This window comes from Brienomyrus brachyistius, unplaced genomic scaffold (genome assembly GCF_023856365.1).
Source record: "Brienomyrus brachyistius isolate T26 unplaced genomic scaffold, BBRACH_0.4 scaffold70, whole genome shotgun sequence".
Taxonomy (NCBI): domain Eukaryota; kingdom Metazoa; phylum Chordata; class Actinopteri; order Osteoglossiformes; family Mormyridae; genus Brienomyrus; species Brienomyrus brachyistius.
This window is the reverse complement of record NW_026042345.1, coordinates 1138064-1163951: the sequence shown is the minus strand read 5'-3', so window position 1 is coordinate 1163951 and position 25888 is coordinate 1138064. Positions and strand designations below refer to the sequence as shown.

The window sequence follows — 25888 nt, the reverse complement described above, 5'->3', positions numbered from 1 at the left end:
AGCCACACCACTTTTTTTGCATTCAGTGCTTTCTGCCTGGAGCTTAATCATTTAGAGAAAATTACAGACGGGTGCTGGCTTCTTGGCCAGTCTGCAGAGAGCAGCTAGAACACACAGCCCCGAAGAGAATACGGCACATCGCCGGAGACGTTAGGGGAGAAACTAAAGCAGAGGCCACCGAAGGCAGACAGGCGAGGAAAAGATGCTTACGGCTGGCCGGATTGGGTGACGAAAAGAAGCTGGCCTTTGATTGGACAGGAGCAGTTTCAGAGATTCTGCCGGTGGAACCTGAGGTTAACCCGTCGATGCAGACCATCAATAAAAAATAAAAAGTTCCGCCAAACGGCCCAGTCTCACTCCCGCGGGCTTGTCCTCACCCTGCCTCAACAAACGTCCACCAAAAGCTCAAAGGTAAATGATTTATATTCTGTCTCTAATCACACACACACACACACATGTATATATATATATATATATGTATATATATATTTTTTTTTTAATTGTTAGAAAGTCGTTTCCTAGGGTACGCTTTTGTATGGCAGTTGAGTAGCCTAGTCAGAGATTAAGGCAAATTCTTCTAAGGACTATAAGTTGACTCTCAGCATTAAGAGTGGATTAATGTGTATCTTCAGTGTGGCAGGCTTGCTAGGTGACTGTGTTTACGCAGTGTTGCGGACCAATATTAATCCAAAATTAGTATAAAAGATGAGCTGTGACTACAGAGGCACGTTCAGTTGGCTTCCATGGGTAATCAAGACTCACTTTGGGACAGCACGTGTGAAAGGTCAACATGTACTCACGTTTTGGGTAAAAGATGGGGGGGGCGATTTTTTTTTTGGGGGGGGGGGGGGGGGTAAGCAGAGAAGGGTGTTTGATCTTCCCTAAGTATTGTCTTCAGAAGCAATGCATCATAAATCTTTTCAGGAATCTTTACCACTTATTTACCATTAAACTTGTGGTAAATGTATTTTGGCTTTTGCCTGCAATATTCTAGACTGTCTGTATCCCTCCCAAAAAATAGCTATGAAAGAATAAAATAACACGCAGTATATTTTACAAACATAATATCATGTCACTTAGTCATCTGCTTTATTATTTTGTATTTATTTTTAATTTTTTTTTAAGTTTTTACGCGACACAGCTTTGGATTAAAATTGCGACCCAGATGTGTTTCAGTGCACAGTTACGGATGAAAGGTACCCTGACCCTCGTGTACGTGTCACGTAAAACGACAGCAAGCAGAGAGGCTATTAAAACGGCAGGTTCCTGCCCCGGGGGTTGGCAGTCCCCTGCCGTTGTACCTCGGAGGAGAGCGTTTAGCCTGAATGGCTCCAGCGTGACATACGTGTGCCGATCGCCCCCATCCAAGGGTTAATGTTAACGAGGTTTATTGTACGCTGTCAGAACTTCTTTAAGTTGCGAGTTGTTTTATGGCAAAATAAAAGCAGACCATCACAAGCTGAAGACAAGCAATATAAAAAGAGTAGTAAATGCTTCCCCAGCTCGCCCGGGGCAGGCGCCTCGACCGCACTTTCAAATGTTCTAAGGGCACCACCGTTTCATCTTCGAAACTCTCCTCTCAAATAAAAGCTAAATTTGTACTGTGAGTAAAAAAAAAAGAAAAAAGAAAAGCTCGAAAAAGTGTGACGCAGATGTCACACGACTTTGCACGGACTGGGAGAAATCGAGGCCCTTTCCCATCATCCCCGTGTCCCCCAGCTTGGCCCCGTGTACATTATGCCGTGTGAGTTACGGCTGTTACCCACTTGTGAACACCTAGGTTCTCAGTGTCAAATGAGACAAGAATTTAAAAAGATTAGCAATGTAGCGTCTCTGAAGCATGATATTATTTCTCTAAGTCTTTATCTCTCCGAATTATTCTCAACTCAAACGTTCCGAAAATGGACTTTACAGGAAAAGGGTATTTCTTACTTTTTATTAGTATTTATATTAATACATATAATTTAGATAATTTCTATATTATCGATAAATAAATATTAATACATGTGTTTTAATGTAATGTAAGATTTTTAAATGGTAATTTCTGAAAACAATAATGAATGTATGAAACGTATAGAATGGCAGTAGAAACTCTGTAGCGTTTCCACAACTTTTTGACGAGTCACTTGACACGGAAGACGATAGGGGAAAAAAAAACAACTTCGCGACGTGCATATTCTCTTTTATTAATATCATTATTATTATTAATAGAAATTCACAGTGAACAGGCAAATTACAGTGGCCCTGTAAAGGAAAGGAGAGACGAGGCAGGCAGACTCCCCGCCACTGGCTTTGCCACTGGCTTTTAATTACTCTCTGTACAGAGCTATTTTCATTGGTCGCTCCATCCCAGACGGGGGGCAGCTGGAGGGTGCTTCGGACGGGAGTTTGTACCTGCCCCTCTCATAGTGCCACTGCCACCTGGGCCGGCCTTGGGGGCACTGCAGGGGGTGCTTAGGCAGCGAGGGGGGGGCAAAGGGGCACCGGTGCCCCTCCTCCCACCCATCCCCCACTCTGGCTAAGATTAGCCAAATTAAACCCTATTATTCATGTCACTCCCCAGCTGTCCTCTAAAGTGGTTTCATGTTAACTACCATGATGGTCGGCAGTCAAAGCCACAGTCTTTGCCATTTATAATATAAAAAAAGCAAGAAGGGAAGCGTTTCGGCTCTTCGTACGGGATTTCTTTTCCAAGGCTTCTTGAACATTTTATAGAACCGACATTTGAAATATTAGGCATGGAACTGTTTTTATTTTCCTTTTTTGTAATGTGAGGGGAAAAAAAAAATCAAAGGATCTCCCCTCATTTTGGAAGTCTGCTCATTTTCACAGCTTGTTGCTTTTTAAAACCCATCCATGTTGGAAATGGGTGTGAGGGGTCACTTCCTACACTGAGTATAACTTCCAGCTCCTGCCCCCCCCCCCCCCCCCCCAACCTGACCCATCAGCTCATTCTTTATGCTGCTCCTGTTTTGCAAAGACGTGACTGCGGATGAGGCCGGGGGCCATTCCGGGAGCCGGCAAAGGTCACCCAATGGATCTCCTTGCTTCAGGCATATCAGCGCCCAGGAGAGTGTGCATGGAGCTATGGTGGGGTGCCCGTGAAGGGGGATTCTGTCGGGGGTGGGGTGGGTGTCAATAATCTGTACCTTTGGAAAAAAGCATCTGCTCGAGAAATAGATGTGATGTGGATCTGGTGGAAGCTACATACAATGTCCAACATCTTAATAACAAGTCTCCTATTCCTCGAAAATGCATATATAAGGTGGCTCTTTTATAAAACTATACACTGCATAAAAGCATGTTTTTGTTCAAAGGCCAATGTGCAAGAAAAGAAATGTGTGCACAGTTTAATGAAACCAGCACAAAAACAGTTGGATCTTCAAGATCCCCAAAAGTTAGTAGTACACTTAGCTATCAGTTAAATGATGACATCATCGCCTATGCAGACGACTTCACCGTTCTCGTCCTGTAAATCCTGCGTTTCTGCTCTGACTCTGCTGGTATTTAGCCACTGCGGAGCTTATCGGTCCCATTCCATGCGCTGCCCTGCCGGCATTCCGCCAGAGCACTCTGTACTCTAAGAGTGATGGTGTGACTGTCTCACGAAGCACATTTTCCACTTCTGGGCCGAACTGCTAAGTGAAAGCAGACCCCTAGCTGTGGAGATGCTGCCTGTATTAGCCAGGCGGCGCACACACTTTAAACAGATTACGCGTGTAATTTCCTTAAGGCCTATATATATTTTATCGTCAGTTAAAAATAGGAAGATTTGCGTAAATGAGCCATTTAAAAAAAAAACACCACAACGCATTCAAATTAAAATCTGGGCAATATACATTCTATCATCAAGTAAAAATTGAGAGCTTCACACACTAGCTACGTCACATAGCTTTGGGCAGTTCGGTATAAACTGAGTTATTTTAATCGTGTCTCGGGCATTTGGATGACAGGCCTTGGGCAGTGTGAGGCCGACGGACCGGCACGACACTCGTAGGTGTGTAACGAGCCTGGTCGTGGCTCACGGAAAGGCGGAGAGGACCTTACACCCTACGAGAATGAGATACCTGCCACCAGCCTCATGAAGCAACAACGTCAACCTTGCCCATTTTAGCGACTTCCACCTGCATGTGCGCGAATGAAAACGGCCAGGGCACCGCACGCCGGGGAATAGGGAGCGAGGGGAGAGGTTTAGAGCCACTTCTGATTTACTGAGAGCTGTGCCCCCTTCCCTCTCTCCTTCATCTTGAATCAGCAGCGTGTGCTAACAGGCGAACTCACATTCCTTGGGGGCTCCTTTGCGGCCCTTATCAAAGGGAAAGAAACAGCACAGCCAACCATGGATGGTTTACACTACGGGCCTCCTCAGTCACTTTCACATTCATCCATGACACTATGGACCATGGAATCTGAACGAGAGGGGGGGGGGTGTAAAGTCACGCCCGTTTGTCTGTTTGCCTTTGAAAAACTCAGCTATAACCTTCTGTCTTCTTTTTTCCCTAAATTTTCTAAGCCCGCTCACCAGACGATACGCTTTTTTAAAGTTACTGGTTTGTTACTATTATTATTTAAAGGCGATTTTTTTGTGATTGTTCATGTCGCTCCAAAAAGTTACCCGCTTCTGAGGTTCGTGCACAACGTACATTTTTCTGTGCGACAGCAACATATTTTTCAAATCCAAGCGAATTAAATATTCTGTACTCATTCCTCTAGGCTGGGAGCCTGACTGCTCCTCCTACAGGTTAAGGCACTTAAAAGCCACCTATTGTTTCAGTGTAACTTAATCCGTGCATAACAAAGTCAAATCCTGGACAGGTATAAACCAATCGGTTTAACGAGTAACTCCGGAGAGGAGCTCACGCAACTGAACCTTGGAGAAAATCAGGAGTACATCATCCCGTTTAGTAAATATCGGATGTGTAAAATTAGCTACAGTAGGAAGCCATGAGTTGTGTTTGGATAAAATCTTCTAGAAGCGACTAAGAGAAACGTTTCGGGTCGACCTGCCTTGCCACATGGGCCTGACGCTCGGATATAATGGAAGGTTGGGACAGAGCAGGAGGGTGCTGATTAATGCATGACACACTTGAGTTAGTGGAGTCGAAATTGAAAGAAGAAAGAGACGAAGGAGAAGAGAGAGGCCTGAACCGCAGACTTTGTAACATCACATGTTTCACATTTCCAGCATCTGAGTGGGTGACATTTCATTTCTCAACACGAGTCATCTTTAAGGGGCTAATTTAATTTATACTCCCTAACACGTACCTAATTCCTCCTTATTCGAGGCAGGTCACGTGCTCAGCCAAACTCATTTCCTCGCTCCTTCCTGAATGAGAAACAGAAGAATGGGCGACTATTAACTTGCGCCAAGACGCCTTCTCCTGCTGACAGTCGGCACATTTTGACGCGCTATGTTTTATATAAATGGCTTCATCTCTGTGATTCTGCTCAGCATCAAGGTGGACAGATTTTTTCAGCAGTCGGAGAAAAGTTCGATTATGTTAGGTGTCCCTATGACCCTGTGTCAGGTATCCTTGTACAGTAGGAAGACGTTTTGAGCTCGGGGGCTATTGGAACGACCAATAGACTTTATCGACGGTAGCTATCAGCAGCCAACAACAAGGATGAAAACATAGACTGCCTACAGCCACCCTCACTGCACTGCAAGATAATTAACGTAACTCTTCACTCTTTTTTTTTATATGAGAAGTATAGGCGCAGGCAGACTGCCCTACAGTATTCCGACACTGCATTACCACCCGCAGCCAGGGGGAGGTGCCAAAACACCCTCAGCAGCCGTACTTCCAGGGATACTGACTTACACAAGTCAGCCCAAATGGATCATCATGTCTAAAGAGATGGTACAGAGATGGTTACACTCATGGCCAAACCTGCGATTAAGGACATTTAGGTCAAGTCCTCTGTATTTTTTCTGCAACTCCAATAACCACGATCCATTGTGGGGCCACTGAATCTGCCAGGGTATCTATGCCCCTACTGTGGCCCCAGTAAAGTGCTGGGCCCCCTGAATCTGCCAGGGTATCCATGCCCCTACTGTGGCCCCTGTAAAGTGCTGGGCCCCCTGAATCTGTCAGGGTATTCATGCCCCTACTGTGGCCCCTGTAAAGTGCTGGGCCCCCTGAATCTGTCAGGGTATCTATGCCCCTACTGTGGCCCCAGTAAAGTGCTGGGCCCCCTGAATCTGTCAGGGTGTTCATGCCCCTATTGTGGCCCCTGTAAAGTGCTGGGCCCCCTGAATCTGCCAGGGTATCTATGCCCCTACTGTGGCCCCTGTAAAGTGCTGGGCCCCCTGAATCTGTTTGGGTATCCATGCCCCTACTGTGGCCCCTGTAAAGTGCTGGGCCCCCTGAATCTCTCAGGGTATCTATGCCCCTACTGTGGCCCCTGTAAAGTGCTGGGCCCCCTGAATCTGTTTGGGTATCCATGCCCCTACTGTGGCCCCTGTAAAGTGCTGGGCCCCCTGAATCTCTCAGGGTATCCATGCCCCTACTGTGGCCCCTGTAAAGTGCTTGGCCCCCTGAATCTGCCAGGGTATCCATGCCCCTACTGTGGCCCCTGTAAAGTGCTGGGCCCCCTGAATCTCTCAGGGTATCTATGCCCCTACTGTGGCCCCTGTAAAGTGCTGGGCCCCCTGAATCTGTCAGGGTATTCATGCCCCTATTGTGGCCCCTGTAAAGTGCTGGGCCCCCTGAATCTGCCAGGGTATCTATGCCCCTACTGTGGCCCCTGTAAAGTGCTGGGCCCCCTGAATCTGTTTGGGTATCCATGCCCCTACTGTGGCCCCTGTAAAGTGCTGGGCCCCCTGAATCTGCCAGGGTATCCATGTCCCTACTGTGGCACTGGTTACATGTACTACATAGTACGGAAGACTGTTGACACAAACAATTCCTGAAATAAAGTACAATTCGGAATATTAATACATAAATCCAATTACACCCTCAAAGTACACAGTAACCCCAATCAATCGAAGGTCACTCTTCAGCTGGAAATATTAAAATGCACAGTAGAAGAGCTGGCTATTTCCAAGCATGCCATTAATAGCTTATGTACAGTAATGCCATGTCATAATAAAGTCGTTAAATGCCAGGCCCTCTTTGCCAAGGATTTCCCTGAAATACACATCGCCATCCGGACGACAAACGGGATGAAATATGGCACAGAGGAAGCTGGGAAACTGCCACGCTAAACAGATTATTTATGCGTGTGTAAAAGCCGGGTGCCCGATCTGTGGCTAAGGAATCGGCCAGCGGCTAGGCGGTCGTAAAGACCCATGTTATTGCAGGTATTTCACCGGGCCAACAACGGAGGTTTTTAGAGCGTGTGGCTATATTTAATCACCACCGTCCCAGGCGACCCTCTCCAGGATTAAACGGGCCCATCAACAACATCAAACACTCCCTCCCGTTGCCATGAGAGCTTCGTACCCTTTACCCACCCTCAGGCCTATGAAAACTACAATCCCTTGTTCCTGTTTGGCCCGCCGAGGTCGGACAAGCAATGGCTGGAAAAAAGCAGAAAGACAGCTAATGGAAGAGCCCATGCCTTGAGTGGGGTACTCTGTAATCTGGTGCTCTATGATCATGGGGGGGGGAGAGAGTCTGTTTTACATGCGGCTCTTTTAATATTGTCTCCAGGGCCGGAAAGACTGGGAAAGTTAGGATGATTCCGAGGGCCCCTGAGGGACTGGGACCCTGAAAAATTTACGGATTTAATGAATTGGCCAGGGTTTCGGGCCCGAGATGATCTGTTATTGGGGCCCAAAATCTGTAGCAGCACCCCTGTATTGAGAATCATAAGTTCATTTCAGTAGAGGAGGGTTAGGACACATTGCCTGAAAGCAGAAGGTCGAAGGTTCAAATCAGATGGCCAGCAGAGTCATTTGGGCCTTTGGCCTTCAACCTGCATTCTCTACAGTGTCTGCCTGGCTCCTTTAACAAAATAATGTATGTGATTTTGGAAAAAAAGCATCTGCTAAATAAGCAAATCTCAAATGTAAGAAATAAAATGGTGAAAGTCAGTTTTAATTCCACAAACATCTGTGTGTCTGTGTCACATATTTGTGGTAATTTCATGGTGAGATTTTGGGCATCGTAAGCCAGACGACTGATAGCGTTTATAAACCACAGCTTTTAAGAAGTTACTCCGAGGTACCTGGCAGCAAACACATTAAAATATTTACTAAGCACCCTGTCACAGTGGAGGATGCGGAGGGGGTCTGTGTGACGCTTCTCTCAGAGGGAGTCGGCGGGCAAGACTCCGGGGAAAAAATCTGGGAAATTTGTGGGAACAAAACCACCTTGACAGCGACTAGCTCGCGTCCAAAATCCAAAGTTACAGTGAGTCCCTCCCAACCCCCCCCACCCCCCCCTCGCGTAATGGAAACAGTGTGATCTGTCACGGAGGCAGCCATTTTACACCCGGGGAGTGATTCCACGAAGGACGCCTGCTGGCTTTCGTTTGATCGCGGCTAAACCCGGTCAGACAGATGCACACGGCACAATTATCTATGACAGGGGAGAAAAGTAGTAAATCATCCCCCTCTCAGAACAGACGAGTGTATGAGCGGGATCGCAGGGAGAAGCAGGGATCCATGTGGCAGAGCTCGGTCAGTTTAACAAATCACCGTGTTTCCGCCTCACGCGTGTCATTTCTGATCCCGTCCTGTGAAAGGTGGGGGGGTCGGGGGTGGGGGGGGGGGGTGCCACAGATCCTTCAATAAGAGCCCAGCTCTGTGAGAGGCCCCATGGAATTATACACGCGGTTACAGGCTCCGCCTCCCCCCCGTGGAGGCACACGGCATCAGATCCACAGATATCAGATCCATGGACGTCCTCTTCCAGAGGTCTAGGTGCCACCAGTTAGACGGCAGTAACTGAAGTAGCTTTGTTGCTCTGAAACACGCGTTATATACAGCTACCCTGACAGGCAGGGCACGTCACAGCATGTGGGTAAAATCAAGAGATCAGCGGGTCACAACCAGCGTACAGGCAAGGTGGACCTTCCCGACCGCCACCGTACAGCGCTCATGAGTCAGCGGGACCGATAAAAGGGGCATTTCGCAGAGACTTCCTCCCCTGACCTGTCTCTGGCCCATGAGGCATGCTTCTCCCAGTCTGGGATTTATTATGAGTGGGGTGGCCTGCCCTCCCCAGGAAGACTTCTGCCAGTTTAAAGCAAACGTTATTGTTTGTCACGAGAAACCAATCTGATTACTGTTTTCTCTCCACCAATCCCTCCCTATTTATGCAAGTGTTTTTATCCATGGAAGATAAAGCAAATAAACTGTAAAAACACGCCAAGGTCTGTTGGAAGAGTCTGGTACCTCGAGGGGGCGACACATCTCCCCAATTCCCGCAGTTGTCATTCCTGCTGTAAAACATTAAGAAAATGGCGACGTTGTTCATCTGAGGCACAGAGTAACACGTCCCAGACCACAGTCAGGTATGGAGGAGGAAAACAGACGCCCAGGACGGGCACCATTTTGGGTCCTGACCTTCTGCTCCTGCCTCTCTGCCCTTAGATAAGTTAGGTGTCCTCGAAGAACGCCTGCGAAGTTGAGGCGGGGGTCCTCGTGTCAGTCAGCCGGGGCATCCTAGGGTGCCAGCGCCAACGCGGCAAAGGCGAACGCCAGCATTCTGTGGCAGGGGTCTGCAAAGCAGATGAAGACTTCAGAGTCACTGGATTAAATTTTAAAAAGTAGAAATGGCTGCTGCTCGGGGGGCATCGAGGGGTGGGGTGGAGGGGAGGGGGGTTCGGTGTTAGTTAATGAAACACATGAGAGCTAGAAGAAGGAAAGTGGGCTTTAACAAAAAAAAAAAGAGGGAATCGAGGCTTTGAAAGCATTTCCTAAGAAAACTGAGAAACCAGCCTGCAGCCTCTGGGCCGCCAAGGTGCAGAACCGTCAAAATGCCGGTTCTGTATCCACGGCGCGGCTTTTAAGTGCCTGATTCTCTCAGCACGCCGCCTCTGACGTCCCCCCCCCCCACACACACACCCCCAGTCCACACCTCAGCTGAAGAAGAAACCACCAGCAATTACACAGTGTCCCTTAAAACTAGATGCGAAATGTAAATGTTGTGAATGGATCGAATTAAAAACTAATCTTATTTGAAGGTCCTCGTAATATTTTAATTCCAAAAACATGCTGTTGCTTCTCGATAATGCTTCTCATGTGAGTTGCGGCTTCAATGGGGGGAGAGGAATTGATCGCGCTTGGTGGCAAACATTTCTTTATGTTTTCCCAAAGCCTGGTGCATGATTTCAAAGTGAGACATCCATGCCTCGTAATGGCTTTTATACTGCCTTAAAATGAGAAACACATTTTCTCTCTTTGCATTAAAACGAAATGTCAAAACCAGCATGAATCCTCAGTTCTTAGGAAACTGGGAAAGCGGACGGCTCTGGCTGTCGCTCGTTATTTCACTGTAGGCGGGGCTTAGTGCCTGGGTAAGGAAAACAGATAAGGACAGATAAGCTCCTCCAATCACCAGCACTTCAGCAGCTGTGGGGAACCAGGAGGTGCAGCCGTGTTTTGAGAGCCCCGGAATTAAAGTTCTGCTCGTCTGTGTGGATGATAAGAACTTTCCCTGAGTTTCATTGAATCTGCTCTCTTAATGAGTTTTTATACTCCCAACCCTAATTAACGCTTCTCCTCGGGTAGCCGAAACTCTTCGGCTGGGAGACTCTATCGCATTAACGGAATTTATTCCTCTTCCATTTAGCCTCACATATTTGTTCTGGTTCCTTGCTCTGGGTCATGTTTACTGTGGACGGATCAGAGTCACTCGAGACTCCAGAGTCCCGGCATTGTCGCCCCCTCCTCAAATTGCCCCGTTATCTAAATCACATTAATGTCTGTACGTTTTTCTAGCTGCCTTCCATTGCTTAACGTTATTAGGATTTAAGGATTAGTTTAATGGCTTTTCCATTTAAGTCAAGTGTACCAGTGGCATGGAAAGGTGTTGTTTTCCAAAGGGCCCGGTGACTCTTTAAAGGAAGATACTTCAACATAATGGAAACACGAGCGCGTTCCATTAATTACGACTCGTTAACACGTGCAAATGATGGTATTAATCGCTACTTCTTGCTTTTATCAAGGGCTGTGCTTCTTAATTAATTTATACTATTTGAATTGCAACAGTAAGCACGGCAGTAGCTCGGAGCTATGCTAAAAAAAGAAAAATAAAATAAAAAAACTGGACATTTTACGTGCTAAAATAATTCGCAGGCTGTGGAAAAACTCTGGATTGGTAGGCAATCAATCCACCGGCAATTCAACTGTGACCGTGGTCACATTTTTATCGCAACGACGGATGTAACTGGCAGTTTAACTTTAACCTGCGATGTTGGTGATACCACGGCCACTAACGAAGCTGGTTGCCATGACGCCACAGCGATTAACGAAGCTTGTTGCCATGACGCCAGAGCAATTAATGAAGCTTGTTGCCATGACTGCACAACTGTTAACGAAGCTTGATGCCGGTGACGCCACAGCTACTAACAAAGAGGGTGATTGGCCGGGACCTTCCTTATACTCCGGCTCCATGTTATTCTCCGCTCCAAAGACACACTTATAATACAGTGAGGCTGGAACCAGACTCGCTGGGCTTGCATGGAAAAACAGACTGAACTGTAGTAATAAAAGAGAAAAACACTACTTTCTGCGCCATGATTTCTGGGACGGACTCCAAGCCCAAACCACGACCTAAGTGGTTATGTAAAAAGGATGGATGAATCATCAAAAATAAAAACCATTGATTAGTAATCAGTACAGGTACAAGTAGCTAAATGACTAAAAGCTACATTTTAGCCTGTCTGCTAGCTTAGCCAAATGGCTACTAAATCTATTGGTATGCGTACATATATAAAATCGTACCGATATTAAAGAGCTGAACTGCAATGCGGTCACCGCATTGTTGACATGTGAGGCACCACAGCAGTCTTTTTATACGGCCCGTTGCTAAGCTCCTGCACACCGCTAACAAGCAGCAACGCTTTTAACAGCTTTCACCGCCATGCTGCTGTTCGCCTGTAATGACAAGCAGCTCCGACAGACCCACAAACACTTAGGCCAGGCCTCTGAACTGAGGCTAGCATGCTAACAGGCTAACTGTCTCTAGCCGAACTTCAGCACGGAGTAGCAGAATGTGCTTCCAGTTTCCCCCCCAAGGTTCAGAAATAACTAAAAATTCTGACCTTTATGTCTAATCCTGCAGAACCAGCAATAACGTCCCACTTTATTATTTTTTTTTTTTTCTTGCCAGGTGATGCCATGAAGTGAAACAGCGTTAAAATTAAATTAGGCTATTTTCACAGTCACATTTCCCAAGTGTGACATTTACAGGGGTGTGCTAAACTGATTGTTGACATATTTTTCATTAAATATTTTTAGATCATGTCTATAACACATCTGAATTTAATTTTTTTCTTGTTTTTTTTTCCCTTTCTGCCATTTGACATCAAAGGTCACCCCATGTCAAAACATACACTCAATGAGGATCAAACAGACCTACAATGACTCGAACCACCTATTGTTTATACGATGTGTTTCTGTAAAGCCAGGTAGTATATATATTGCTTTCATTAGAAGATTTTTCCTGTTATTCACATGCATAGAAATTTCAGGCCAGTTCTGGTGTGTGTTTTTTTTTTTTTTTTTAATAACGTGCAAATCATGTTATTAATACACAAAGCAAGGTTAGCGATTAGCGGCATGACACACCACGCAAACCTCTGTGCCAGGCTCTGAAGAAAACTCAAAGCTCCCAAGGGAGAGGGCCTCTTTGGCTGGTCAGGCAAGCCGTACAAGGCCTCGAGGAGAAGCCTTGCCGCTGGTTTAATATTTCTCCCGAGGACAGCCATGGAAAGATCAGCGACACTAAGCCCTGGAATTACCCTAGATATTGCCCTCTGCGCTCTGCAAATGAAATCTCACGGCGGAGAGGAAGAACATCATGGTTAACACTCCGAAATCACAGTGAGATGGTGGGTGTGTGTGTGTGTGTGTGTGTGTGTGTGGGGGGTGGAGAAAAGGAACCGGGGAGCAGGACAGAATTTGACAGAAGCAGGAGTGGGGGGCAGGAAGCGAGGTCAAAGCTGGGGAATAGCGAATGGACAACAGCGCGCTAAGACCCTATACCGCGTCCCCCCCTTAAGTCAGAGCCCCCTGCCCCTCCAGCCATGTAGCCCCCCCTCCTATGGCAGCTAGCGGGTCACGGTGAGGAACAGGCAGCGGGATGAAATCAGAACCAGGAACCCACCTGTCTGTAACTACGACCAGCAATCGGGTGGGGGGGGTGAGAGGTTCAGGAGGGACATGAAGTTCTTACAAAACCGCTGTGATCATAACCTTCAAAACCCTGAGACCCACTGCCACCCCCTGGCCCACGCATCCCCCCAGCTGCCCGTCGCGCCGCTAGCCCACTGCCACCCCCTGGCCCACGCATCCCCCCAGCTGCCCACCGCCACACGAACAGGGGCTGCACTATTTATAGCTGCCGCCACTAAGCTACACGGTCATCCTGCTCTTTATAAAGCCACATTTTCCCGAAATAGAAGATGCACATCCACTTATTAAGCTGGAAGGATTTTTGTGCCCAGAATAAATAGATGTTTGTTTATTTGTCGCCATTTTTGCAATTTGCGCCCCGTTCCAAGAAAAAAGAAAAAGGCGCTAGCCTTCAATCTAGCATAAAAAGGTGGGATTGTTGTCAAGGCGGGTTGGACTGCCGATAGCTTAGGCACAGGTTAAGTTCGGTGATTGCATCTGAAGTGCCAGGCCATGTGACAAGTCATTTAAGAAAAGGCATCTACTTGAAGGTGACGCAAGTCAACACTCATGTTTAGCCAGGAAGTCGGACAAGATGTAAATCACGCTACGGGAAGACGTTGCTTTGACGGCTGGCAAAAAACACACCACGGCACTTCATGGCTGGTCGTTTCACAAGAGCCATCTGGATTAAATTCTCAAATATTACGGTCCATTAATCAAAATGGTCACACTCACCTACGTTACAATGCATCGCCTTCACGCTAAAACGAATAAAGCGGGAGGTTCCTTAATGTGAAGTGCGGAAAAAAGTTGAGAATTCACACTGAAGCCTCATTGGGGGGGAATGCGCAAGGTCCATTTGGAGTCCGCCCAAGTCATAAATGGATTTAGAAGTGAGGATCTTCCAAATGGTTTCAAATGGGCTTATGAGGCTTTGGCTGCTCGCGTATGCGTGCCATGTGGGGTCTCGTGGCCTGAGTTACTTCACAACCCCTTCGTGTAAAACCCAAGCCAATTAGATGTCGAAATGGCTACCGACCGGGCTCTGTAGCTCTGCCTTTGATAATTAACTCATCACATGAGTTATCTGAAGTGTTAATAAGGGACAACAGATACTAACTCATGACAGTTGGCGTCCTTGTCCTATATGGTTTCAAATCCTGGCTGCAGATGAAGCTCTCCAACCCAGGCAAAGATATTTCTAATTATGAGTTTATCAATCAATGTTTTATGTCACCATCAATTATTCTGGGCTTCAATCAACTGCACTTAGGAGCATCTGCTCCTGCTCTCCATTTCAATGCCGTCGGCTCTGTGTTTCCGACTTATTCCTCAGAACCACCTTGCTTCCAGGACTATTTTCGATCAGTGTGAAGTCAAGTTTGGTACCAGGATCTGTTTAAATATGATTGTGTGCTTCCCAGCATAGAGGAGGCCTTTGGGATTCCTCCAGTTGGCATTCATTTTTCTCCTCGTTGCTTTTTCATGTTTTGTGTTTGCGTTGTACTTTGGGAATGTTTCCTTTTCACCAGCTGTGGCGAAAACTGGTAGAAGTCTAATTAATCAGGGGTCAATAACTCACACAGGAACTGAAGGAAAAGTTTCGGGACTTATCCTTTACAGAAAGAAATACTTCAAAAGCAAAAGAGTTTCCAGACATGGCTGGAGACATAACGTTTTGCTATGGGCTACTCATTTAGCCTGAATGTAAAGTTCTGTAACTAGCCATATGTTTCAAATACATATTTTGCCAACAACATTATGTGAGGTGATACCGTCTGGACGAGGCGCCCAGTAGACCGCAGAAGCTCTGGCAAGTGTGCCGACAGCTGGTTTGCATGGCACTGAACTGTGTCTGCCAAGTGCAGGCGTAACATAGCCTTGGAACATGCTCCTTTCCACTTTGCGCTCTAAGCCCCTTCGCACTCAAGGCAAACGAGCAGCCTTCCCATCATGCAACGCGAAGGCCGAGCTCGGAGCCCGCGAGGGTCTCTACTCCTTCACGTCGTCCTTGTGTGGTCCCAGAGAGCCTCGCCCACAAAACCAGTCCTGAAACCCCAGCTGCAAGCTTCAGCAATAAGCTGACGAAAGATACGCACTAATTGTCGCCATGACGCAGCCTCGGCGTGCCAGTCAAAGGAGGTTTGTTGCCTATTAAATGTTAACCAAAATAACTAAGCATCTGTCTGTCTATGTTAGCCATGGTCTGCATCAGCTCCTTCCGCCCTGACTTTAATGGCATTAGACTTCATTTTTTATTTATTTCTGTTATTTGAGGTATATAAAATTAGTTAATAATCACCCTCCCGTCATTCCCCCCCAACACAATAACACGAGGAAAATGCAGCAGTTATAACTTTCTCATTTGCACTTGTACAGTTGGCAGACGAAGCTGCTCCGACGTCTCATATTGCATTCCCGAAAAAGTTATAAGGGCCTGTTATAAGTAGAGTCATCATAAAAACAGCCCACCTGTCAGCCTCGCGTATACCGGACCCGAGGCCACTTGAGACCCACCTGTGATTAGCAGTCTGGGCGTGAGGGGGCAGGGGGGGGGGTGCATTTGCGGGGGAGCCGGAGTCTGGAAACCCCATCACTTCGAAGGGGGAAAGTCCAGACAGATGGGATGCCGTCACTAGGTTCCCGAAGCGATTGGATTTCCACCTTTGATGCTCCATTACCCATTGATTTTGTTGGTAACAAACAGAGAGGTGCATTCTGGGTATTAGTGTGGTTCGGTACAATAAAGTCTTTGGTATAGTAAAGCCGTTGTCTTCGCTCCCTACCGCTGAGAAACCATAATGAAACAGGACTAGCCGACGTTTTAGCCACCCCCTGCGACAGTTTGCTATCCGATAGCCAAAATAGACGAATTTGCAGCTTTTCCTTCTCGGTTTTATAGCTTTACGTTTTTATGATCAAACTTCCAACGAATTTACGCCAGCCACACTAAAAACAGTTCAAAGTAAATTCTTTACATGTGTCTCGTATTAATATTATACAGTTACCCATCCTGCGGCTCAGCACCCAATAAAACATTTTTATCAATAACTTAAATGTTATTAATTATTTGTAGTTAACGACATTTTTTTCTTCTGCCCGTGAAACTCCGCTGTGCCACATAAAATTCACGGCTGGCTTATAATTAAATTTAGTCTAAAAATGTTTTTGCAGATATCTCTTAAACAGGATATGATTTTTATTGCATATGTGCGTGTGTGTGTATGTGTGCCTGTGTGTGAGTGGGTGGGTGTTAGTGTTTTGCAGTCCAGTTCCCTTTCTTTGCCTTTAGCTCGTCACCTGTTCAGTTCAGACGGGAGAAGCTGTAACTATATTTTCACCGGGTACAGAAATCTCTGCTCATTTCTAAAGGGACACCCTAGTGACCATGTTTACGCCCGGGGTGACCCATCCACCCCTGGAGCGTCCTTCATGTCAGAGAGCGGCAAACTGTCTCTCCGTGTCGACTGTTATTGTAGGGATCGGGAATAACCTGACCCTGGGCCTGCAGTAAGTCACCTGATTGCCCCCCCCCCTGCAGACATACACCGACACGCATGCAGACACACACAGGCGGGGGCTCTGACTCACCTCCACATCCCCCATTCACCCGCGTGTCGCCCTAACATAACAGGCCCAGGGATTACTCCACTGGGGTAATTTTAAGAAGCGCAGGGCTTTCGAATGAGCGTGAATGATGACAGGAAGACCTTCGACGGAGGCCACCTGTTTACCTTTCCCCTCATGTCCGTTCTTGTGGTTCCCCAATCTGCCGTGCAACTCTTTCGCAGAAACGCAATCCGTCAGGTGACAACCTGACAAATACGTATGTCGACATCATCAGTATATATTCTCCTGCACTCTGCTATGCCATTCTAACAACTACAGAAGTATGTACCAGATATATTATGACAATTATTCATCAGAGAGAATTCAAAAATACAGAAAATTAACAATTTCATAATTGTTAGGTCACTTTTGATGCATCATTCTAAGGGATCTGTGGAAAATAACTTAAAAAAAAAAAATTCTTTTCCTTATCCCTTACTTTTTATCATTGGTTAAGCAGGTTCTTATTGACTGTAGCTTTTTTATATGATAAAACACAATATTTCAGGGGTTTTGCGATTATTTTCCACAATGGAGGAATTGATCCTAGGAAAGAAGTGTTATGTAATTACGTAAATTATATTACAATTTAAGTTATATGTCTTCAAGACACATGGACTGTTACACCAGTGTAACATGGCAGATTCAAAGACTGAACTTAGTTTGGCCTGTAGTATTCCAGACTGTACATGGTGTGAGGCTTTCCTGCAATCAAAGGGGTGACGGATGTAGAAAATATAGAGAATTATCATTAATTTTGGGAAATATTACTGACAAAAAGCAGGAGAGACTGTGAGAAGAGAAGGAGCAGAATTCTCACATTAAGGGAGCGATTTTATTCGGGGCGCCATTGATCCACCGAGTAACAGTGCCGCTTTCTGATCTTTTTTATTATAAAATCACGTCTAATTATATAGAATGAGGCCACTGGGCTGTTTAATTATCAACAGGTTATCTTATTTTGCACTAATTAGCCAGGGTGAGTGAAGCAATCTTCCCCCTGCAAGCTCACTGCGGCTTCTGTGGCGATTTGCAGTGAGGAGAAACTTAAAGGCGAACAGCATTATAACACACCGTCCCTTAACAGGCAATTAGTTTCTGAGTCTGTTTCCCAGACAAAGAGGGGAAATAACGATGAAATAACGATGAAATAACGATGAAATATCGATGCTCTCTTTGATTGAAAATCACATTGATCTTTCTTAATATATCATTTCCATTTTTGTTTCCAAAACACAATTCCCCGCGTTAAATGCGTCAGCCTTGCACATACTAAATTATGCTGAAGAATATTACCTCCAAATCTATACTGATTCCACTTAGAGTAATAACGCATTACGTGGGTGTTGAGCAGCTCAGTCAAAGTGGTTTGAAAAATTACACTTTGCAGTGAGGTATCAGTTACAGTGGCTGAAACAGAAACATCTGGATGGGCTGCATCCCAAAGCAAACAAACCCAGCTGCGAATAAGAGAATTTCTAAGGGGAAGCCCAAGAACTTTCCAAACGAAAGCCACGGGTCCTCATCGGCCTCTAGTGTAACCGGGTCCTCACAGCATTCGTTCGATTGTAAGCAATATGGTTAGTCGTCTCTCGTTAATGCATGACAGAAAAGCAACGTGACATCCGGACTTTGGCTTGTGCCTCATTTGTATGTCAGCATGGGTTACACACATGTGGATATTCGTGCGTGTCTGTGTGTCTGTGTGTGTATTTGCTCACTCGTGCACGAGCACTGGATTACGCAAAGGAATGTTTATGCAGCAAATGATATGCTCACACTGCATTACGGTCTGTAAAAATATTACACTAAATGATGCAGCAGTTATTCACCACTGTGGCACAGTTCCATGGATGTATAATCTATTACACTATTAGCATGCTGGTGTGATGGCCCAGTGGCACGTTTTAAATTTTATTGAGTGTGTGGCCACCGTACCAACATGCAACATAATAGATAAGCGCTGGCTGGACTGAACTAATTCCAAGGCTACTGTAATGCAACAGATGGGTGAGAGCGCTAGCTCGAAGTTTCCCCTCCACTGCGGAACCAGTGGAGAGAAGAATCAAGCACTGTAGAGGCAGCACCAGTTTGATGAACCCAGAAGGTGTCCATGAAGATGCAGTGTGAAGTGTTCTGGCCAGGCGTATGACTCCCGATGACATACGTAGCTCAGCTGAGCTGTGATTGGCTGCTAGTGCAGGGTGCCAAGGAGATAATGGGCCATATGCAGAGATGTCTGTGTGGCTTTAACACAGGGCCACGTAATGTCGGTACCTGAATGCGACGTCGCTGACCGGCAGCAGCTTTAAATGCAATATTTAAATCCATTACTCAAAAGATGGATGTGTTTTTTATATAATGCGACCGGTATCTGGATTGCGACCACCAAGAAGAGTGAGGCTAGAATGTTGCCCCCTCCACCCTGCGAAGCGCATTGTTTTGTTTAGCTGTGATCTGTTAGCTGGAGTGTGAAATAGTCGTCTAAATTTACCCTCCTTGGTCATGGTGGCACATGTGGGGTGGAGGGCAGCTGGAGTCTCAGGCCACGCTGTCACTCACGCAAACTGGCCCGCGGCCCACGCTTCCTGTCACCAAGGGGCTTAAAACTTAAAGTCTTCGGCTAATTCTCATAAAACCGCACGGGTCAAAAGGTTTTTAAATCGCTACGATTTCCGCACACAGTCAATGGCCGCAGTGGACCTGGCGTTGTAGAGGGCTCTTGTACACACATTTGGAAAGCGCTCTCGATTCCTGGAACGTGATTTCCCAGGTGGGGAAAGGGGGCTCACTGGTGCCATACATGCCTTCAATGACAAATACCTCTTTGACTGCGGCATCCCCTGTCCCAGGGTTGCTCGGCGCTGTGACACTAAAAAGGATTTCCCAAACATTTGCGTTATTACGAAACAAATAGCCCATCAATGACGGGACCTAGCTAAATAAAGTGTTCAGCAACGCCGAGCGAAAATATTCGGGAGGATCGCACAGACTGCGAGCTACTTCTTTGTAGTCCTCGTACCGCTCAGCTCGAAGACCACAAACAAATCTGGCTGGAAACCACATCAAGCTCCTTAAACTATTGTTTTTTCTGTAATCATTTTTGGAAGCGGCATTTTCGCTTATAGGGATTTGAAGGCTAGGAACAGCTAGCATAGCCATCGGAGATCCAATGTGCTGCTACTCACAGTTGTTACTACAATAAATAAATAAATCTTGTTGTTAAGAGGTTCTACCCTTGTGATTGGAAACTCTGAAGCGTTTGAGCATGTTGAGAGTGGAAATTCGTATCACGCAAGAAGCCAGCAGTGTGCCTCGTTGGTTACTGCCACTACACCAGAGGACGCCTCTCAACACCATGAGGTCTCAACGGACATAAATAAATCATGCTAATACGGGCCTCATGCTCTCTGGAACAGCTTGGTTCAAATACCATGAAAATACCATGATTTAGCCACCAGACATCACTATGGCTAATTGGCTAGCCGAGGATTTCGTCATTTCAAACAGTGTTGAACATTCACGATAAAAAACAAAACTTATAACATTATAATATTCAGATTCAAAAAAAAAGACAAATCAAGACTGACAGTCTAAAATCGTACCTACTATACATAAGATACGTAATATACAGGACATGTAATTCATCTAAAAATATAATTCTGTGGGGGCGGCATGGTGGTGCAGTGGTTAGCACTGTTGCTTCACACCTCTGGGACCTGGGTTCGAGTCTCCGCCTGGGTTACATGTGTGTGGAGTTTGCATGTTCTCCCCATGTTGTTGTGGGGTTTCCTCCGGGTACTCCGGTTTCCCCCCGCAGTCCAAAAACATGCTGAGGCTAATTGGAGTTGCTAAATTGCCCATAGGAGTACATGTGTGTGTGAATGGTATGTGAGTGTGCCCTGTGATGGGCTGGCCCCCCATACTGGGTTGTTCCCTGCCTTGTGCTCATTGCTTCTGGGATAGGCTCCGGACCCCCCGCGACCCAGTAGGATAAGCGGTTTGGAAGATGGATGTAAGTCTGTTATCATCCTCTGTAAACTTCTGATGTATTTTGCAAACCAATGCCAGCTCTTGTCACGGGTCATATTTACAGAAAATGATAGGAAAAATTCTGCAATAATTTATACTTTCCACAAGGGGATATGTAACTATTTAGTGTCCTAAATAATATTGGGAGGAATTACCAAGGCTAGTTATTAATAATAAAGAACAGAGCAGATATTGAAAACTCCTATTAATCACTGTGTATGACTAAAAGGGAAAATAGATGTGATTGTCTCTCAGAAGCTCACGTAGGTGGAGGTAAGGATTTAACGTTAAATAAACCTGAATGTTACTTGTTCCACTGTGTTGTTTATTCGATGTTTGCCACATTTCATGAGGATAGGAAAGGGAGGGAGCGTGTTGGTGCAATGAGAACGAATGGTATGGAATGATGCGGTTTGGCACATGGATGAGATGATGTGAGATAGGATGGAAATTGTGGGATGGGATGGGAACAAATGATATAAGGCTGGAAGAAATGGGATGAAAAAGAACATGGTGTGACAGGATGGGACAGGAATGAAATGGATTGGAATAAAAAAGTGTGTGGAATATAGATTGTGCAAGCGACTGCAATAGAACTGCAACTGTACGTCTTATTCTTCACTGCATTTTAATACGTCGTAGTTCCTGCTCAGCATGGGGGGTTGAAGCTGCGTGTGTGGGTGCGCGTGTGCGTACGTGTGGTGGGCAAATTCCAATGCCGTCCGCTTTCTTCAGCTAACACGGGCCTGTGCCAGAACGTGGAGGCCGATTTCACACGATGAAGGTCCCGCTTTTACACGCAGACTTACGGGGGTCAGATTACAGGAGTCTCATGTTCAAAAACACCAGCTCTCTTTATACGCCAAAATGCCCTCGCTGCAATTTTAAGACTTTTAACATTAATTGCTCATGTGTGTTTTTGATTGAGTCCTCGCTGTTGGCCTCCTTGTTTCCAGACTTCTTTATTATTATTTTTTTATTTTTGTAAAAATGCTGCTATTTTTTCAAAGCCGACCCTTGCAGGGTAATTTTCTACTTTTCTGGGTTTTCATGTGCCAGTGTTTGACCAGTTTAATTTGGCTGCTATTGGCTGTGGGGAACAAAATGACACGTAGCACTTTAAAACCAGAAAGATTACTCTGTAATGTGGCTGTCGATCGCAAGCCTTCTGCATATATTCTCTTTGAAGTGCTGCATGTTCTACATATCTACTTACAAATCAAACCACAGGAGTTGCACATGAAGGAAAATGTGAGAGGGTTAACATAACTCTAGACTGCCCTTGAACTAAATAAACCAACTATGGATATTTTTTTTATGTTACACATCAACAATGAGAAACAGGTTTGTTTTAAATGCTGTTTATTTTAACTTGTAGTAATGAGTTAATCGGCAAGTGTATTAGTAGATCTACTTTTGTTTAAAGAAATATCCTGCTTTTTTTGTCCATATCAAGGGCTATATTATAGAAACTCAATGTTTCTATAGTTATGCAGTTTAGCACCTTAAATAGAGGTTTTGTTTAATCAGATCGGTGTCTGTTTACTTTGGAAAAGATTTGGGGAGATCATACCATTTTAGCCAAAGTTACCATTTTAGACTCATACGCGCAACGTGAAACACAAACCAGCGTCTTGTGTAATGAGACTCTTCCATTAGCGACAATTTGTTTTACACTTTCACTGACTCATGCGGCAGAATGACCCGGAAAGATTCTGGCCCTTCTGAATAGAGCAGCAAATCGGGGGGTCTTGTTTTTCGACCACAGGCAATAACAACACCTACGACACGTCGTGTTTACATACTGTGGGGATGTTTGACGATGCAGAGCGTTACACTGAATAGACTCTCCAGCTTCGTGGCGTACGCAGACCAAGCTTCAGCCAAACCCAGAGGGGCCCTGGCCAAAAGTCCGACCACCATGTCTGCGCCGAATAGAAAGCAAAATTTGAAATACCGAAAACGCACTCTCTGATATCTGAGGTCTCCAGGCCAGGACGTTACACTGAAAGCCCTCCCCATCAGAGCCTGATATTCCTCTAGCATGACCTATTGGGCACTTTTTCTGGGCTGATTAGGCTTTGGGACATTCGCAAGTTCATACAAATCTGGAAAATATTAAGAGTCCTGCTTCTAAGAACTGATATGAACTGTCCTTGCAGTGCATTTCATACCATTTAGTGTTTCCCATACATTTTGAAGGTCACTTGTGTCACCCTCCGATTCATGAGGCATTGCGGGATAAGTCATCTCTGCCCCTAGAAGGTTCCTTCTGCCCTCTGCCTGGTTGATTCCTCTTCTTGTGTACTACAGTTTTAGCAACTTTGAGCCGGGAAGCAGCCTGCTGGTCAGCATAGCCTTCTGCCAGCAGAACCAGGCGTAAACCAGGATTTAAAAATGCCGATTTTTTTAAAATATGATGTAGGGTCTTAATTTTTTCCAGAGCTGAAACTGCCAGTGGTGGTGCAGGGCCAGGAGGGAGTTGAGACACATTTAGCTTGGGATTTAGTCCCGAAACAAATTTAGCTTTGAATTGGATTGGCAAATGAACTTGTCAATGCTAATTAGCAGCTTCTAAGCAAGTGATGGCATAATTATTAATAAAATCTGGCGGGGGGGAGCACTGAATGCAACCTCTGGCTATGTTCCCGGGGGTGGGGGGGGGGGGGGCTTTTTTTCACTGGACAAGCCAGCTGACGGGACCCTTCCTTATAGAGATCCTTCAGCTGCCTCCTGTCCCACTCACAGGCTACCGGGTGGGGGGCAATTAGCCGATTAGCACATAAAACTTCCCTTCTGCATCCATGGCCTGAGAGCAGCAGCAACTCAAGTTCGCCGTAACTCCCCCTCTTTCACAATTCGCCGTCCTCCTCCTCCACGCCTCGGATTCGGGGATACGGGGCAGCTCTTTGTAACCGATTCCTCTGGATCTGGCAATCGGACATCGCCTGAGCATGAGTAAGTCATTAAAGAACCGAAGGCCGCATGCTTTCGAGGCCTCAAACTCGCTGGGCGTAGAGACGTCACCAGGTTAATGCTCAGACCACAATTCACGTCGCTTGGAAGATATTTAATCTACTCTTTTCAAAGGCTCCAGAAAAGACAGAGCCGAGCTCTGAAACGTGTTTCCTGGAAGCGTTTCCCATGTACGTATTAAAATCTGACAATATGGAGGGAAAAAAGGTATTACGATATAGATAAGAGAACTAATTTTTCACCCTTTGCTCGATGTTTATGAAAAACAGGCCCATAATTTTGGGGAGAGGAGAAAATGCAGCCAGTGTAATGGAGGGCTGGGTGGGGGGGGGTATTCAGTATGAAGTAGACTTGGGGAGGATCCCTTTTGCAGATAGTGAGGTTAGTGGGGGTGCGGAGAGAGAAAGGTGGGGGGAGGTGGGGGACCGAGGCTGAGGCACGTTAGGCCTACAGCGGTCCGAAAACTGACAGCAGGAAATAACAGGGGAGGCAGCACCAGTGAGATGGTGCAATGTTGGTGTACTGATGGAACGGCAGGGGGGAGGGCAGGGGGGAGGGCACTGTCAATGTTGTCGAGCAGCAGGGCACCACAGAAAGCAAAAGACACGTCCCCTGTGCTTGCGCAGTGTGTGTAATTGCTTAATTGTTTCAAATGTGTCGGGGTGATTATTGGGGCGCACAGGTGGTCATTTAGAGGGGGTTATACCTCCTTCCCCCCCCTCGGTGTCCCCCGTGGTGCCAGCAATGGGAGGATGGGATGTTGTGGGAGAAAAACCAAACTTGCCAAAGTGGGGGGGGGGGATACCACTGACGGGGAAGAGGATCACGGCATCTGGAGCCCAGTGTGTAATTAGGCGGCCGTGTGCAGTGTGCAGTGTGCAGTGTGCAGTGTGCAGTGTGCAGTGAGAGGCCCATCTCAGATATCGTCGGACAAGAAGTATTTTTAGATTCTGTGAATGAGTGACTTTCTCTGTAGCCGTATCGCATCACCTGTGGTCAAGACGGCGTGGACTGAACCAGGAACAATAAAGAACCAAGTATTATATCATGTTAAAGTTCATGGCGCCTCAGAGGTTCTGTGGGCGGCACCGTAGCCTCCTGCCCCGTGGGTTGTGGGTTTGAATCCCTCCTGCTGGAGCAGGTGTATTCTCCCCCGTGTTTGCGTGGGTCAGCCCCAAATATCCTGGTAACTTCCCGAAAATATACAGTCAGTTAAATAAGTGACACGCAATTTCCCATGTTCCCTGTGATGGACTAGTGTAATAAGGGGGCTGTCCCTGCCTTGCGCCTAATGATGGACTGGCATCCCATCCAGGATGTCCCTGCCTTGTGCTCCGTGCTTCTTGGGGGGGGAGGGGGGCTCCAGACTCACCAAAACAGGATGAGCAGTTATGAAAGAAGGATGGATATAAAAGTGCAAAACCTATGTCAAATTCCGCATGCTTATTATTCTGGGGTGGTGCAGTGGTTTTCACTGTCGCCTCACACCTCTGGGACCTGGTTTAAGTCTCCGCCCAGCGTTTCATGTTTATGGAGTTCGCTTGCTCTCCCTGTGTTGTCATGGGGTTTGCTCCGGGTACTCTGGTTTCCCCCCGCAGTACAAAAACATGTAGAGGTTAATTGGAGTTACTAAATTGCATGTGTAAGTGTACCCTGCAGTGGGATGGCACCCCATCCTGGGTTGTTCCCTTCGTTGTGGCTGTAGATTCCAGACCCCCTGTCCCCCTGAATAGGACAAGCGGTTACAGGAAATGGACGGACGGAACATGCTTATTTTCAAGAACGTTGCATGATAACCATAGTTATTGGGGGGGGGGGGGTGCTTTTGTAGAATGCAGTGACAGGTCTCACATTGAGGGACAGAGCAGAACCATGAAAAGCTCACCCTTAATGGCAAAATAATGGTACAGAAGTTATTTTGAATGTTAATTTGTTATAGACACAACTGGAAAAAATAAGATTACTTGCTAAGCATAGACA

At 46.2% G+C, this 25888-nt stretch overlaps 1 protein-coding gene across 1 annotated transcript in view; it reads left to right on the top strand.

Annotated features, from left to right (window-relative positions):
* Positions 1-317: 317 nt before the first annotated feature.
* The window catches only part of pitx2 (paired-like homeodomain 2), a 52456-nt gene continuing 26885 nt past the window's right edge, over positions 318-25888 (top strand). The window contains exon 1 of the mRNA XM_049002655.1: positions 318-411. The gene's annotated coding sequence lies outside the window, so the exon portion shown is untranslated. The remainder of the gene's footprint in view (positions 412-25888) is intronic.